Here is an 18,554-nt window from a genome sequence, read left to right as displayed (position 1 = left end):
CTTGTTTGAAAAGTCATTGGCATTAGAACTAGAAGGCTGACTCTTTTCTTTTTCGTTTTCAACCTCGGGTATGTAATCGGGTTTGACAATGTTCTTTCCAGACCTAAGAGTTGAAATTGATTTGACTTCTCCATTATGACTAGACTTTCCTATCTCATATTGACCTTTTGGATTAGGGATAGGTTGACTAGGGAATGTTCCTTTCTCTCTATCAGCTAAAGTAGTGGTGAGTTGTCCTACTTGTGTCTCGAGTTTGGTAATTGATTGAGATTGATTTTGTAGGATTTGTTGAGTGGATTGCATAAATTGTTGTAAAGTATCTTCTAAAGAAGGTTTTCTTTGTTGTGGATATGGTTGATTTTGTGGGGCATGAGCTTGGTTTTGTGTGTTGTATTGGTTCCCTTGATTCATTTGGGGTTGGTTTTGTCTCCATGAAAAGTTCGGATGGTTTCTCCAATTTGGATTGTAGGTGGACGAAAATGGGCTATCATTTGGTTTCCCATAAGAATGAAGAGCATTGGCCTCCTCAGAAAAGGCTTCTTGGTAGGAAGGACATGATTGGGCATTATGGCACGGACTAGAACATATAGAACAGACATCTTTTCTTGGTTGTATTGGAGAGTTTATAGTTTGGCTTATGACTAAAGCTTCTACTTTTCTCACTAATTTATCTAAAGATGTTCTTAAGTCTACTTCTTCTTTTACTTCATACCTTCCTCCTCTTTTTGGTGAATTAGTTGACCTAGACCTAGGATCAAAATAATTCCATTGTTGTGAATTGACAGATAAATCTTCAAGGGCGTCCCACGCCTCTTGTCCTTGAAATTTTAAAAAATTTCCAGTATGCATAGATTGAATCATTTGACGATTAGAGGGAGTCAAACAATCATTAAAATATTTTACAAGTCTCCATTTTTCAAAACCATGATGAGGACATTTTAATAATAAATCTTTAAATCTTTCCCAACATTCATAAAACTCTTCATTATCTTTTTGAAAAAACTCGGAGATTTCTCTCCTTAGACTATCAGTTTTAGACATAGGAAAAAATTTCAGTAAGAATTTATTATAAAGTTGATCCCATGTAGTTATAGACCCCATGGGAAGGGAATTTAACCAAGCTTTTGATTTGTCTTTTAATGAAAAAGGGAACAATGTTAGTTTGACCGACTCATCAGAAATTTTTTGAAATTTAAATGTTGAGCAAATTTCTAAGAAATCTTTGACATGCATGTAAGGATCCTCTCTATCTAACCCATAAAAAGATGGCAATAATTGAATGATTGCGGGTTTAAGCTCAAAATGAGTAGCAGAAGTAGTAGGTAAAACAATGCATGAAGGAGCATTAGAGCAAAATATTCAAGCAAAGTTTTTTCAGGCACAACATTTTCATCAACAGGATTAGCAATAGGTTCCATGATGCTCAAATTTTTACTAACACTTTCAATTTCAAACAAAGATAAACGTCTTTTTACTAATCGTTTTTTAGAGTTACGTTTCCAATGATGCATACAATTTTCACAAACAAGGCAACAAGGATAATCTCAAACAAGCAATTTTCTGATGTGGAAGATCAGTTAAAACCGCACCCACAGAGCATACTTAGAATTTTTAGAGATTTCACAACAATATAATTCTTATGATTTACTTGTCCCCAGGTCTATTTGATTCCACTTACTCGCGCACTACTAACAACTCCCCGAGGTTAATTAGTAGAGGCGGATTGGGAATTTTGTTCAAATTTCCTTTAAGCAAAAATTGCTTATGGTGAAAGGACAAGATTTAGGTTTCCTTTTTTTTTTTTTTCAAGTATTTTTCACAATTATAGAATAATATGATAAAAGGTAAAGAAAAATAAGGAAAAATTAAATAAGACTAAAATTTAGGCAAGAGTAGGGAGGCATAGCATGCCATCAACCATAACAAAATTAAGGTAAAAATTAGGAGGCACAAGTGCCATCAATTAAAACATAAGATAGAAGACTAGGAGGCAAAATTGCCATCAACTAGTAATTTGCGGAAATTAAATAAAATAAAAATTACAACAATATAAATAAAGAAAATTACAACAAATGTTAGGAGGCACAAGTGCCGTCAACTAACAAAGATATAAAAGAAATAAAATTACAACAAAATTAGGAGGCACAAGTGCCATCGACTATAAAAATTAATAGGATAGATAGGAGGCACAAGTGCCGTCAACTAAAAAAAGACAATAAATATAAATATATACGTATATATTTTTTTTAAGGGTGGTAGAACCGTCCCAAATTTTCTTTTTATCTTTCTTTTTTTAGATATTATAGATATATATTTTTTTAGTTTTTTTTTTTAAAGTGCAAAAATTAAAATAACTAGTAGAAGAATTTACTAACCTTGAGATAATTTTTGTTTCTTTTCTCTTGCAACTCCCCGGCAACGGCGCCAAAAACTTGATGGACCCAAAACGGGTATGTTTTAAATATTTATGCTCGCAAGCGCACAAATCGTATTTATAGAATAGTGATCGTGTAAGCAAGGATGTCGAACCCAAAGGAGTTGTCTAAAATCGAAAAGAGAAAACTATTTTAAATCAAAAGTAATAAATTCTAACCTAGCTCCAAAGATTGATGAGTTTTAATATTATGAACATAAAATAAAAGATTGAAAAATAAAGCTATTTAAGAGAATAAAAATAAAGCAATAATGATTTGAAAATAAGTGTTTAAAGAAAAGATTATTAAGATGATAGAATCCACAAAGTGTAAGTTTAATAATATTTATTAGTATATTGATTCCCAAGTTTTAGTGATAGTTAAAATAATTCAAACTATCATTTTCCAAAAAGATTTATAATTTTAAGCCCAAATTTCTTATAAAAAGATATGATTTTTCTTCACTTTTCAAACTTATAATTTAAAAGCATTTAGTGTAAATCAATCTAATGAAATAACAAATAAATCAATGAACATTATTTATAAGGCAAAACATAATATTTTTGTTCTAAGCATGGATGTGTACAATTTAATGACACATATTACACAAAGAATATTATGTTTATGCACTAATGAAGAACAAAGTGTAAATATGTTCTAACAATCTAAAATACAAGATATTTAAGATGAAAGAAATATATGAAGAAGAAAAAATCCATAAACTTTGTTGCATTACAAGGGAAATCAACATACAACATAAATATTACCTAGTTACAAGTTGCTTCATCATGATCTTAATAATCTTATGAAAAAGATTAGAAGCACATAACTAGAGTAGAAATTACAAAATAAATGGCATATATACTTGCAAAATGCTCTTGAAAAACCCAAATGGAAGAGAGAAAATGGGAGAAAAAAGATGGTAACCAAAAATTAAGCACCCTAAAATGGTCTTGAAACTCCATATTTATAGCCAAAGTGAGGTTATTTAAAATAATCAATTTAAATTAATTAAATTAATTAGATTAATTAAATAAAATAAATATGGTATGTAGAGGTAAATTATAGGGTGTAATAATGATGTTATAGTGAAAAATGTGTAGAAAAATGGGTAAAAATGATGACATTTTTTAGACAAAAGAGACAAAAAGTACATTGTGGGCTCAAGAGGCACCAAAGGGGCTGTGGCAGGGAGTTGGGCGGCTGTAGGAGGCTTTATGCAGCTGGGGTCACGGCTGAGAAGTGGCTGGGCCAGGTGGGCTGCTTATGGGCCTTGGAGCTTGGGCCTTGGGTTGGCAAGCTGAATATGGCGTGAAGCAAGGCAATATTGAAGGACGTTTGGCCAAGGGGCTGGTTATATGATGGAAGTGATGCTGAATGGCGGAGGAGTTTGGGACAGGTGGCGGCTGGAGAATTGAGCATGGCTGTGAGGGAGAGGCAGCAGCAAGTGATTGCAAGAGGAGCTTCATTGGGCTGGGGCTGCTCATGGGCCTTTGAACAAATGCCAAAATTTCTTTACTTTTTCTACAAAAATGCCACTTTTATTTCCTTTTCTCTTCTTTTTCAAGCATAAAAAAAATTGCAAAGTACATCTTACAAAATAAGTAAATATTAAATTAGAATCAAATATTTTCAATTATAAAATAACTCATATTGATTCCATGAAAATACTAATTGAAATTTAATTTACTTTGGCAATTATGTTCAATAAAATCACATTTTTTTTTACTTATAATCTAACAACACAAATTTCAAATAATTAAACTACAACATATTATAATAAAATATCTATAAAAACATATAAAAATCTAGAAAACTACAATAAGACCAATAAATTAAAAATTACATAAAAACTTAATAAGTTAATTAAAAACTCAAGAACTAAGTAACAATTAACATATAAAATATGGTAAAATAACTCTATTTTGTAGAGTTATCACTTGGTCTGATGAGGAACGAATAGTACAGATCTTGGACATATAGGATAAAGTCATCTTGTGGAACAAGACTATCACCTTAGTCAAGGTGTTATGGAGGAACAAGGTATGCGGGACCAGTATCTCGAGTTGTTCAGGTAAATTTTGAGAACGAAATTTCTATTAGGAAGGGATATATGTAGCGTGTAAAAACTCCTAATAAGATTAAATACTTTGATTAGCGTTCCGGGAGGGCACGTGGGATAATGATATGAATTAAATGTGTTTAAAGACCTGCTTTTGTTAAAAATGGGCATTTTTTTTAATTTTGACCCGTTGAGGGTATATTTGTAAATATTATGTGCCATGTGCTTTGAGACCACATTATTATGTGGATATATGTGATTTTTGGCATAAGTGGATCCTTTTGAGCAGTTTTAGCAGAAAAGTCACAACAGAGAAAAACGCACAACTAGGGTCGAGGCTAGGGGTATTTTGGGAATTTCAATATTTGGGGTAATTGGTAAAGTGAAATTAATTGGTGGAATAATTATGTTTAGTAATAATAGTGATAATTGGGAATTATTGGTGTAATTAGAGTTATAAGAAAAATGACTAAAATCCCCTTGTGTATGATGTTGAGATTGGTTAAATATAATGGTTAAGATGTTTACACGTTGAGATGCAAAACACTTAACAGTTTTCACTTAAGGTGAAGTGAAAACATGAGATTGTGTAGAAGACATCTAAATGTAACTTTTATGGGTCTAAAGTGATACAATGAGTTATCCAAACATTCCCAAAAAGTTTGGGAGCATTCTTGAAGTGCCAAAACAGAGGCATCGATGATGTGTCACTTTGTTTCCTCCTAGGAGGCGACATGTCATCTAGGGCTTTAAAACCCTAGCTGAGATAGACCAGGAGATGCATCGTATGGTGCTAGGTGACGCGTTGCCTGGGCTATTATGGGTGTTCGTATAGTTTACATAAAATGCTCCAAATGATGTGTTTTAAATTCTCAAATCCTATTGGTTAGACTAATGGCAATGCCTGACCTATAAATATGGGCTATTAGAGTTATAAAGCCTTTATCACACTTTTTTAACTCTCTCTAACCTCTATCTCTATCTAGCTCTCAAAGACCAAATATTTCTCCAAGAAACTCATCAAGCTTTGCTTGACTTGCATGAGTTTTAAGGCTTGTTAAATGCCATATCTCATTCTACTTAGTTGAAGCTTCAAGCATTAAGGGAAGGCTTGGAATAAAGATTTTGGACAACAATATTCTTATTGTGTATAATCCTTAGAAGTTTCCCATGTTTTAAGATTCAAGTTGCTCCAAATCAAAGGTTATATCTATCTATCCCTAAATTTGTTTTGTGTCACTCTATTGTGCTTTCATTGGTAGTATTGATGATTAAATGTTTATAGGTTCATCTTATCATCATTTAATCATTTAGTTTCTTATATTCAAGATTGACATTCATATTATGAACATGTTTACTTGATTATCAAGATCTGTATTCAAACTTTGAATATGGTTCTTGCTTAGCATTTAGGGTTTCAAATATTGAACTATTCCCATTACTAATTGTTGATTTGCAAAGTGTAAGGCCATATATTCATAACAAATGATTTTGAGGGCAATTGATTGGGAAGGGAAAATGGTCTTTTAATCCTAAAATTTGAGAAAAGAGTAAAACCTGAGCTAAAGGTTTCCCTTGCACGTGTTTTTCTCTCCTTGCTTCTAGAGTTCCCATCATCAAACACATTTTCCTTTCCATCTTCAACTTAAGAGGTTTCCACCAAGATTAATTCTCCAAGGATTTTCAAAATTTCCAAAAGGATTCAAATGTCAAATTGGGGCTTGAATAATAGAGTCAATTCTCTATAGAATTCAGAATCAATGCTTTAACTGAGGTAAATTTCTTCATTTGTTCTTCAATGGTGTTCTTGATGGAGTTTTGGGGATTTTTTTTAATTTTGAAATTTTGGGGGCTTTTAGATTGTTTTGATGGGTGTACGGGTATTAAAACCTAGTTATGAATTGTTGCGGAATTTCAGATTGGAATCCATGATTTGAGGTTGATTTTTGGATTGGGGGAAAAATTTGAGTTTTTGATGGGTAATGATCGACCGACTGGTGCTGACAACCTTGTTTAGGGGTCGTTTTCAATGGGTTTTGATGGGTAACCTTGGGGGATCTTTAGCTAAGGTTCCGTAGACATATTGGGACATGTTTAAAAAGTATTTTGGGACCTAGTGAGTTTTATAGAGAAATTATGGTAGGTTTTAGTTTAAGGGAAAATAAACCTACATTATATTGTTGTGACTAGGGTTTCTAAGAGGCTTGGGAGATGATTGCACAATTGAGGTCATCTTGATTCTCGCACAAGACCTGAAGATAGAAAACTGGCGTATGCACATAGAGTAGGGTGTTTGCCAAGTTATGTTGGGTGCAATTATGACTATATATCTGAATGTATTAGGGCTGAGTTCCCCTTTTATGCATAATGATGTTTGCTATGTTTATTTATATTGAATTGTTTGTGAATGATTAACATGGTCCGTAGTTTTCAATATACATGCGGAATGTTGGCCGTGATGGCGGGGCCACTATAGGAGTGTTGTACACACTCGCTCAACATGGACCGTAAGGTGGGTGCCGAGAACGCGCCTCGCTCAGTTGGGCTGCTTGGCAAGACTGCTTGGCACGGTCATGTAAATGATTTATGTGTTTGAATTGAGCATGTTTATAATCTATGAAACATGTTAATGATTTATATGTTTGGAATGAATATGTTTATAAACTGTGAAGCATGCTAATTTTTGTTTATATTGAATGCGATTATTATTACTCCTTGTGGGTTTTTTTTTTTGATATGCCTTGGCTCACGGGTGCTCATGGTGTAGGTAGAGCAAGGGAAAAATCAATCAGCCATGAGTTTGAAGGCTTTGGAGCAGTACATACATGTTCGGCCTGCTCGGCCGCCACGGTCGGGATATTTTGAGGGACTTAGAGTAGAAGTCCACTTTTGTCGCTTAGGCCGACTACTTTGAGAACATTAAATGTACTCATATTTTATGTAAAGTATTTTGGGATCCCTTATAAATGTTTAAAGTATTAATTTAAAAGTTTATACTTTTTAACCAAAAATATTAGTACCCAAACCTTTAATTAACTTTGATTACACTTTTATGTCCAAATAACTCGCTTAACGAGTTATGCACTATTTAAACATATAGTGTAATAGTCCTGGATTAGTAGGACATTACAACTACAACAAATGCTTTATGATAACTCTAGGAATTAGATTTATTTTTATGCTTTCAAACTTATATTTTTATCAAGAAAATAATAGTTTAGGGTGTTTTGTAGTGTTTTTATTTTTGTTTGTCAAATATTAATTATAATGAGATAATATTAAATATTAGTTTAATTCTTGAAAAATATATCCTGAAATTTTGAATTTTGTCTTGGCAAGTGGTTGGTAGAGTTTTGAATATTTTGAAAGAAATTGAAGCTTGAAATGGACTCAGGATGATGGAATGCTGCAGCATGGTAGCAACATTGCGTTTTGCTGGCCAACAGCTAGGAAGGGCCCATTTGGGAAGCCTAAATTTTGTCTTATCCAATTTATCCTTTTTGATTTGTTTTGATTTGGGATGAGTGCTAACTAATTGGTGTTGGGCTTTTGCTTTCCTTTGGTCCATCTGTCTTACAAGAAAGAAAAAGGAAATTGAAGGCCCACGTGGCTAAGAAAATTGACCTAACCTACATCATGATCTTTCCCAATGAGAATATACATGTACATAGCAGAGAAGGGAGGGTAGCTGCCTGGTACAGCCAAATTTACTCATTTTTGGAGAAGCTTTAATTGTGAAGAAGAAGAGAAGAAGAAGAAGGGTGAAACTAGAAGACAACACCACTTGGAGACATCTATTTGGCTTGTTTTTTCTCCCTTTACTTTTAGTTTTTCTTCAATTCTTCTTGTCAAATTTTTGAATTTGGACTACTCTAATTGACATGTGGGCTCGTTTCTGATTAAAAGGGAAATTTTCATAATTTGGCCCGTTATGAGTATATTTGGCATATATGTAATATATGTGTGGGACCACATCATTATGTGGATATATTTGGGTTTTTCGGCATGAGACGATCATAGGGAGAAAGTTAGCAGGAAAGTCACAATAGGGTCAATATTTGACTCGAGGTTAGTCAAGGGATTTTTGGATATTTAGTACATTATCGGGATATTGGGTAATGAGAATGAATATTTGAGGATATATTTGGAGTTAGCGAGATTAGGAGGGAATTCTGGGGATTTTAACTATTTTTTCCTTGGGGATGTTTTTGGGGTACCCCGAGCATTGGGATTTTCTTAAGGTTACTTAAGTTCGAAGTAACCTGACAGAGGCAGAGTACATTCAAAACACTTTCTCTCTCTCTCTCTCTCTCCCGTTCTCTTTTTGACCCCATTAGCATTTTTGAAGGAAACTCGAGTTTTAGAGCTTGAATTTAAGCGAGGTTAGAGTCATAACGATTCTAGGAAAGATTAGAAGCTTGATAGCCAGAGGATTTAGCGAAAAAATGACATAATTGGAGGTAATTTAAGCTTTGAATTTCTGAATTTCCATTTCCTTAAGTTTTTTAAGTTTTGAATTGGATTTTATGGTTTGGTGAGTTTTGAATTGTTTGAAACTTGGGTTTTGGTAGTTTTGGGTTGCTGAGTTGATTGGGAACTTTGTTTCTCAGATTTGGATATGTTTGGATAGGTTTATGGAGGGATTTGATATGAGAAAATGGAGGAAAAAGGCTGAGTTCATGGTCGACCAGCGACCATGTTCTTGGGCGTCATGACTTAAGCTTGACGAAGGAGAAGAAGCTGCCTGCTCGCTATTTGGGCCGTGGCGCCTATTAGGTGCGTTGCGGCCTGAGGTCCAGTCAGAGAGGGCTATAGGCCCTGACTTGAGTGGGTCACGACTCAAAATAGAAAAAGTGGCCAAAATAGGTTTTTAGTGATGGGAACTCAAACCTAAGGGCTCGGGATCGATCCTACTACCCGATTTAGTAGGATTCGACGTCCCGGAGGCTAGGTTTCGGTCCAGAAGCCTTTATTTACTCATTATTGACAAGAATTTTATATTAAGGTTGTGACTATGTTATCGCTAGAGGCTTGGAATCAGGATCGTGCTTGAGGGTCGTTCATTTGTAACCTGTGCTTGGACTAAAAGTAAGAAAACTGCACCCGATATGTGGTACATGTGATTATGGCTTAGGCTGAATTGTTTAACAAGAATATGAATAGAGCATGGTCGCCTGAGAACGTGCATGATTATGATTATGATTGTGATTGTTGATTAAGCTTGCTGAATGCTTTATATTTGGATTTTGACAAATGATATATGTCTGTTTGCATTATCTTATTGAGAAAGTCATGACTTATCAGTCAAGGACAGTAATAGTGTTGAGCGCTGGTCGTAAAGCATTGACTTATCAGTCAAAGGCGGCAATAGCACACTGAGAGCTAGTTGATATGGTTATGCTTAAGCAGTAGCGGATCATATGCTTGACCAACCTATTGGTCGTGGGGAAAAATCAGCACCAAGTACGTTGGGCCAGCTCCAAGGCTTGTTATACAGAGGATAGGGCAATGAGCCCCGGGGTGACTTATTAGTTCCATATCCTAGGCTAGGGATGGGCCCCAGACTTGACTTATGAGTCAAGAACGACATTAGCACACTGAGTGCTGGTTGAAAGGCACTGACTTATGAGTCAAGGATGGTAATAGCGCACTGAATGCTGGTCGATATGGTTAGACCTAATCAGGAGCGCATTATACATTTGTCCGACCTAATGGTCGTGGAAAACTAAAGTGCCAGGTACGCTGGGCCAATTCCAAGGCTGGTTATATGTAATGATCCGACTAACTTAAAGACCTCAGATCATTAAAACTACTAAGACATAGCTATTATTTTCAAATACATACATAAAATAATAGAACTTTATTAGAAAATCCAAAATACGGGATCCCATTGTTAATACATAAATTCATAAAGAAAACAAAACCTTTAATGAATTGTTCAAATACTAAATGCGGAAAAACATAAATACATAATTAAAAGACTTGAAACAAAACGACATCCTCGATCTTTCCCATCAGTCCATATCTTCAGTTCTCGCCCAATACACATGCCAAAGCTGCCATGAATCCGTCCCACCTTCCATGCTCATTTTCCTGCACCATCTAAAATAAAAAGGAACGAGCCTAATGCCCAGTAAGGAAAACTACTAAAAACATATCATAAGTCATAAGATATAAAAAATAAATCATAAAACGTATGACGTAAAAACGTAAATCATAAAACATAAGACAACAAATTAATGGCCATTAACTCATTATCGTAGTATATGATAGAAACCATCTAGGTCCTCTTGCTACTATTAGAGGAAGGTTTAAACACAAATATAGTATATGATAAACCATCTAGGTACTTTTGCTACTATTTAGAGGTATGTTTAAACATAATTATAGTCCACGATAATGACAAAAATCTTGGGATTTTCTTATTTGCTATCTAAGCAACCATATTTCCCAAGCGACTACAACATAAAACATATACATACATACATACATACATACATAAATACATACACATATCATATAAAATATTCATAACACATAAATCTAACCTATTTTCCTTACCTTGAGTGGGGAGAGAAAAAGAAAGAAAATAGATTGCTTGCTATAGAAAACGTCCAATCAACCTTAAATACAACACAAGATATTTATATTAGAGCCTTATAATAAAAGTATACTTTCAAGAATTTTCTAAACGTCATAAAGTCATACATTCAACCTAGAACCAAAATGATGAAATCCCGAGTCTTCTCTCTAATGTCTATCTCCAACAATAACATCAAGAGTTTGGATACTTGGGTAGATTTTAGCTATATATTGGCTTGATGGGGTTCAATATTTTGGCTATAATAGGATTTCAAAAGGCAATAATATTTAAGGCAAAATAAAGAAAATAGAAGAAAAAGATCTCGAGCACTATAAGGACTAGTGTTTCGGCTATGACTATGTAGATTGTTTATGGAAAAATGGAGAGAGCTTTTGGGACTATGGATTTTGATATGAGCGGTTTTTGAGAGATTTTGAATGTAAGAAAAATGGTGAAGGGTAAGTCTCTATTTATAGGCTTCAAACCCCAACTCCCTTCCTTGATTTTCTCCACACTATTCAACTTAAATTTTTAAAATCAAACCTTCCCTCCACTGTATGGTTTTGGCCAGCTTATTCTTACTCCCTTCTTGTTGCTACATCATCTCCAAGTATGCCACATAGTCTCCATTTGGTTCAAACTTTAGGACAAAACTAGGTCCGAAGTTACAACACCCTAAAGTTACGAAAACTGCATTTACTTATCTAACTCTTAGTTCAACCATCACACTACTATCTCTACTTAGTTATTTGATTACTTAAATTAAATCTTTTAAATCCCCATTTATCTAAATCTTCTTGACACATAGTCACTTAATTCAAATAGATCTAATCTTGCCTATCTTTAAAATTTAAAAAGAGTCAAATATTTCCTATTTTTGAGCCAAACCTAAGACTAAGCTATTTTGGTTTTCATTTTAATTCTAATACTTGGACTTAGTTTAATGCCACATGTTCACTTCTTAATACATCAAATAACATGTGCATTTAATACTTAATAAAAATATACATAATTTAATCATTATGCTAAAATAATTATAATTACCCAAACTATAATTATTTCTAAGTCATAAAATCATAACATAAATAATTTAAACTTAAAGCAATCTTTATTCCACAACTTAAGTCATAACTATATCTAACCTAAGATCATATCTAAGGAGCTTATAAGAAAATAATAACCTTGGTTATTACATTATACAGAGGATGCCGCGAGGTGACTTATTAGTCCCAGATCCTAGGGCGATGAGCCCCAATATGATTCATTAATCATGTATTTTGGGCAACGAGCCTCAGTATGATTAATTGATCATTTATCTTGGACCATTGATCCCATGTGACGTTGTAGTCATTTATATGGATGGTATGCATGCACGAGTAGGGTTATTATTGCTAGGCATGTTTATTATGATTTTGTAACATGTTATTAACTGCTTATGAGCATGTTTAAGTTTTCTTGCTGAGCCTTGGCTCATGGGTGCTTTGTGGTGCAGGTAAGGGGAAAAGAAAGCTAGACCATCCTTGAGTTGGAGAGCTTAGGTGACGATGTGTACATATGCGACTGCTCGACCACTACGACCGAGGTTTTAAAGAGGAACTAGGGTCAAACCCTATTTTGCCGCTTAGGTCGGCTGGTTGTAACTTTCAATTGTAATTAAACTTATGAATGTAGTTTGGGATCCTATGTATGGAAGTAAACATTTTTAGTGAAATAATTGTACCTTTTGACCATAATTTTTAACCCTATACCATTAATCACATTTAGTTACATGACTATGGACAAATGACTCATTTAGCGAGTTTTGCACTATTTAAAATACACAGTGTAACAGTCCCTGGGGATAGGGCATTACAAAAGATATTCTTACACAGAAGAGAAGATTGAGGGAGTTTGAAATTGTGGCTTTATCAAAGAAGTGTAGTTCATTTTTGCAAGACAAATTACCACCCAAGTTGAAGGATCCAGGGAGTTTCACTATTCCATGTACTATTTGAGACACGTATTGTGGGATGGCTTTATGTGATTTGGGTGCTGGCATTAACTTGCTGCCAATGTCTGTTTTCAAGCAATTGGGGATCAGAGAAGTCAGGCCTACTACAGTTACTCATCAACTTGCAGATAGATCTCTTTCTCATCTAGATGGGAAAATTGAAGATGTGTTGGTGAGGGTAGAAAAATTCATATTCCCTTTTGATTTTATTGTGCTAGACTATGAGGCGGATAGAGATGTGCCCATTATTTTTGGGAGGCCATTTCTTGCAACAGGTAGAACTTTAGACTAGTAGCGTTGACGATCCATTAGAGAGGTTATTGTAGTTTTACTCTCAAAATGATGAAGATAAGGAGGAGTATCTAGCTTGGTTGGAGGCTAATTCTCAAGGGTTAAGAATAACAGCCAAATTTGATTAATTGGAGTTATCATCTAGGGAGTTCAATGCTCCCAAACAATCAATTGTAGAGCCACCAGAGTTGGAGTTGAAAGTCTTGCCATTACTTTTGTGATATGCCTACTTGGGTCCCTCTTCCACCCTACCTGTTATTATTTCAGCAGAGTTGACTCATGAACAAGAAGAAAAGTTGCTTGATGTGTTGAGAAAGTTCAAGAAGGCCATTGGGTGGACTAATGCAGATATTCGAGGTATTTGTCCTTCTTTGTGTATGAATAAGATATTTCTTGAAGACAGTAAAAAAAGGTTCTATTGAGGGGCAAAAGAGACTAAATCCTATCATGAAGGAAGTGGAGAAGATGGAAATTATCAAGTAGTTAGATGATGGCATTATTTATCCTATCTCTGACAGTTCATGGGTGAGCCCTGTTGAGCGTGTGCCTAAGAAGGGTGGGATCACAGTGGTAAAGAATGAAGACAATGAGCTGATTCCTACTAGAACGGTGACAGGATGGAGAATTTGCATGGACTACAGGAAGCTAAACATGACCACTAGAAATGATCATTTCCTTCTTCCTTTCATTGATTAGATGTTAGATAGACTTTCTGGGAGATAATACTATTGTTTCCTTGTTGGGTACTCTGGTTACAATTAGATAGCAGTGGCCCCATAAGATCAACACAAGACTACATTCACTTGCCCATATGGAACTTTTGCATTCAGGAGAATGCCCTTTGGTTTGTGCAATGCTCCTGCGACATTTCAACGATGTATAATGGCCACTTTTACTGATATGGTAGAGAATTTCTTAGAGGTATTCATGGATGACTTCTCTGTTTTTGGTGATCTTATGATGACTGTTTGAGTAATTTGGCTAATGTTTTGCAAAGATGTGAAGAAAGAAACCTTGTCCTTAACTGAGAAAAATGTCACTTTATGCTTGAAAAAGGTATTGTTTTGGGCCATAAAGTACCAAAGCATGGTATTGAAGTTGATAGAGCCTAGATTGAAGTTATTGAAAAACTCCCACCTTCTACCTCAGTGAAGAATATTAGAAGTTTTCTTGGCCATGCGATGTTCTATAGGCGGTTCGTAAATGAATTCTGTAAGATCTCTAAGCCTCTTTGTAACTTAAGGATACACCTTTCCACTTTGATGAAGCATGTTTGAAAGCCTTTGAAGATTTTAAAAGTAGATTGGTTTCAGCACCAATTATTGTGGCTCCAGATTGGGACTTGCCTTTTGAATTAATGTTTGATGCAAGTGATTTTGCTGTGGGAGCGGTGATGGGGCAGCGAAGAAATAAGGTTTTTCACTCCATTTACTATGCTAGCCGTACGTTGACAGGTGCTTAACTCAACTATACAGTGACAGAAAAAGAATTTTTTGCCATTCTCTTTGCTTTTGATAAGTTTCAGTCTTATTTGGTTGGAACCAAGGTAATAGTCTTTACGAATCAAACTGCCATCAAGTTCTTGATTGAAAAAAAAAAAAAAGGATGCTAAGCCTTGGTTGATTAGATGGGTGCTTTTACTCCAAAAGTTTGATGTGGAAATTCAAGATAGAAAAAGAGTGGAGAACTAAGTGGCGGATAATTTGTTGAGAATTGAAGGTGATAAGGAATCAAGTTCTTTAGTTCCCATCAAGGCGACATTCTCGAACGAGCAATTATTTGAGGTAAACCACTCTCAAGTTGTCCTTTGGTTTGCAGATTTTGCTAATTATTTGGTTAGTAGGTTGTTGCGCCTGGATTTGACAAGCCAACAAAAGAACAAGTTTTTGCATGATGTGAGGCAGCCGTACTTGTTCAAACAATGTGCCGAACAAATGATTAAGAGATGTGTCCCTGAGAAAGAGATGGAGGATATCCTATACCATTACCACTCTTTACCTTGTAGAGGGCATTTTGGGGGAGCTTGCACCGTATTTAAGGTACTTCAATGTGGCTTCTTTTGGCCTTCACTATTCAAAGATGCTCATGATTCTGTGTTGAGATATGATCGATGCCAAAGGGTTGGTAATATTTCTAGAAGAAATGAGATGCCCTTAACTAATATTGTTGAAGTTGAATGGTTTGATGTGTGGGGTATAGATTTCATGGGCCCATTTCCTCCATCTTATGACAATTTGTACATCTTGGTAGTTGTGGATTATGTCTCAAAATGGGTGAAAGCAATTGCTTCTCCTACTAATGATTCTACAGTTGTCATGAAGTTCTTACAAAAGAATGTTTTTACTCGTTTTGTGTGACAGTCAGAATCTCGTGATCTGTAAGGGGAAAGACCGGGTAAGCTGTGCAATCCCACACCACCTGGGGAGGGTCAAGTGTGATGATTCTAAGACTGTGTAGGTATAGGACTACACAGTTGAAGAGGGCTTAAATGGATTGATGGGTACTACCTATATCAACAAGATGCATCTTCTTTTCGGTAGCCCATCACTTGAGAACTCCAAAGTTAAGCGTGCTTGACCTGGGGTAATCTAGGGATAGGTGACCTCCTAGGAAGTTTTCCTAGGAAGCATGTGAGTGAGGACAAAGCACACTGAAAAGACTCGTGTTGGTTTGTAGGGCTAGTCGTCATTCCAGAAAGCAGCCATAGTGACGTGGGGCGTTACATATGGTATCAGAGCCTTGACCCAGCCGGAAGTGTGGCCGACGGGGATGTCGTACCCGTAAGGGGGGGTAATTGTGACAGTTAGAATCCTGTGATCCGTAAGGGGAAAGACCAGGTAAGTTATGCAATCCCACACCGCCTGGGGAAGGTCAAGTGTGATGATTCTAAGACTGTGTAGGTAAGGGACTACACAGTTGAAGAGTGCTTAAATGGATTGATGGGTACTACCTATATCAACAAGATGCATCTTCTTTTTGGTAGCCCATCACTTGAGAACTCCAAAGTTAAGCGTGCTTGACCTGGGGTAATCTAGGGATGGGTGACCTCCTCGGAAGTTTTCCTAGGAAGCATGTGAGTGAGGAAAAAGCACGCTGAAAAGACTCGTGTTGGTTTGTAGGGCTAGTCGTCATTCCAGAAAGCATCCATAGTGACGTGGGGCGTTACATTTTGGCACTCCAAGGGCAATCATTAGTGATGAAGCACTCATTTTGTGAATAAATTACTAGCAAGTTTGTTGGCTAAATATGATGTGAGGTAAAAAGTAGCTACTGCATACCGTCCTCGAACTAATGGGTAAGCTGAGTTGTCCAATAGAGAGATAAAAGCTGTCCTTGAGAAAGTGGTGAACACCAATTGCAAGGATTGGTCCAAGAGGTTAGATGACGCATTGTAGGCCTATAGAAAAAATTTGAAGACACCATTGGGGATGTCACCATATCGTTTGGTGTTTGGAAAAGCTTGCCATTTACCAGTGGAACTTGAGCACCGTGCTTATTAGGCTATTCAAACACTCAATATGAATTTGTAACTTTCAGGATAAAAGAGAGTGTTGCAGCTGAATGAAATAGAAGAGATGCGCTTATGCTCTTATGAAAATGCCAAACTTTATAAAGAGAAAACAAAAAGATGGAAAGACAAGAAAATTCAACCAAAAGTGTTTGAAGAGGGCCAGCGAGTCTTGCTTTTTAACTCATGCTTGATGCTATTTCCAGGCAAGCTTAAGCCAAGGTGGTCTAAGCAATTCACTATTACTAAGGTCTATTCTTATGGGGTTGTGGAGTTGAGAGGAATTGATGGAGGTGAATTCAAGGTTAATGGACAGAGGTTGAAATACTATTGGGGTGGTGAACTTGAGCGAAACAAGACCTCACTCACCTTAATTGATCCTAGAAAAGTCATATGTTGAGCTGCTATTGTAGATGTAGTTTTTCTTCAACAAGGGATTTAGAAATTCGAAAACAAAGAGATTAAGTTATTATAAATCGAATATAAAGAAATATAAAAACACCCACAATTTACAGGATCAATTATTAAAATCCACCTAGTCCACGAGTCACTATTATTAATCTATTTGGATACTCTAGGAAAAATTGTTTATGAAAATTTTGGCAGTTTTTGCATACAGAATGTCGATCCTTTTTACAATCCATTCCCTTTGTACTTATAGGGAATTATGGTGGACAATATTGGATAATCGTAATATAAAAGTAAAGGTACAATACTGGGTAACTTCCCAAGTTAATTGACATTTAAATATCCTAATAAAGTCTATTGTCATTTTACATCAATCTATAAATGTATATAACGATCGTACTCATTTATTGTGCATAACGGGTATCCGAGTCTATAGGGATTCTCCCATCAGAGCTAGATGCCAATCTTGAGCTGGATATGAATGGAACAGGATGGTTTGTCTTAGATAATGCCTGAGCCTAATGCACACGATCTGAATGTTGGGTGCCTCGATCTCCTTTAGTTGCCTCTTTGATGATCTTGAAGATCCTAGGCTGTTTTGGACTCAGTGACACAACCTCGAGTTGTTTGGTCTGGAGTTAAGAAAACATTTTTGAAGTCTTGCCTCTATTTATTTCGCACTAGCTGTACTCTGAGCTAGATGGCTGAGCTTGTACTTTGAAGGTACAACATTTTCCACCCAAGCTCCTGCCATTGCATGACATCACTTATGACATGCATAGTAGGGGCTTTTTAGCTTCTGTAATGAGAAAACGTGCCCAACCATTCACTCGAGTATGGGACACATGTCTGCTTGTTATAGGTGCTTGTTCGAGTTTTGAGTATTGTGATAGTTGTCTTATCAACTTTTTGCCGTCGTTTGGTTTATTTAATTCTGACCCTTGGATCTCTTCTTGCTTTAATCGCGTGGCTCATATTTGTCCCCGAAGTTTACGTATAAATAGAAGAGCAAACTCTGTGCCTAGCCACTTTTACATTAAAAACTTTTCTTTTGTCTCTCTTCTTCTCAAAACATTCAAACTCTCTGAAATCCTTTGCTTCCTAGGGATTCTCAAGTTCTCATGCTCGTATTTTTCTGGCATTTTTTGCTTTTCCTACACTCGTCGATCAAGAAACCAATCTGTAAGTATGCTCACCTCTGGTTTAAATTTCATTTTTAAAAAAAAAATTTCAACAAGTTTTATGAAATTTTCCAATGCTTTTGCCTTATTTTGGTTTTGTGTAAGTTTAACGTAGGT

General features: G+C 35.7%; 1 non-coding gene across 1 annotated transcript; it reads left to right on the top strand.

Annotated features, from left to right (window-relative positions):
- The first annotated feature begins 919 nt into the window (after positions 1-919).
- LOC133780903 (small nucleolar RNA R71) lies at positions 920-1,026 on the top strand. The gene has a single exon (XR_009869710.1). It is a non-coding gene; the product is annotated as a small nucleolar RNA R71 (small nucleolar RNA).
- Positions 1,027-18,554: the final 17,528 nt, after the last annotated feature.

This window comes from Humulus lupulus, chromosome 5, assembly GCF_963169125.1.
Source record: "Humulus lupulus chromosome 5, drHumLupu1.1, whole genome shotgun sequence".
Taxonomy (NCBI): domain Eukaryota; kingdom Viridiplantae; phylum Streptophyta; class Magnoliopsida; order Rosales; family Cannabaceae; genus Humulus; species Humulus lupulus.
Note: the sequence above shows the minus strand (reverse complement) of the source record. Positions and strands in the feature narration are given on the sequence as shown.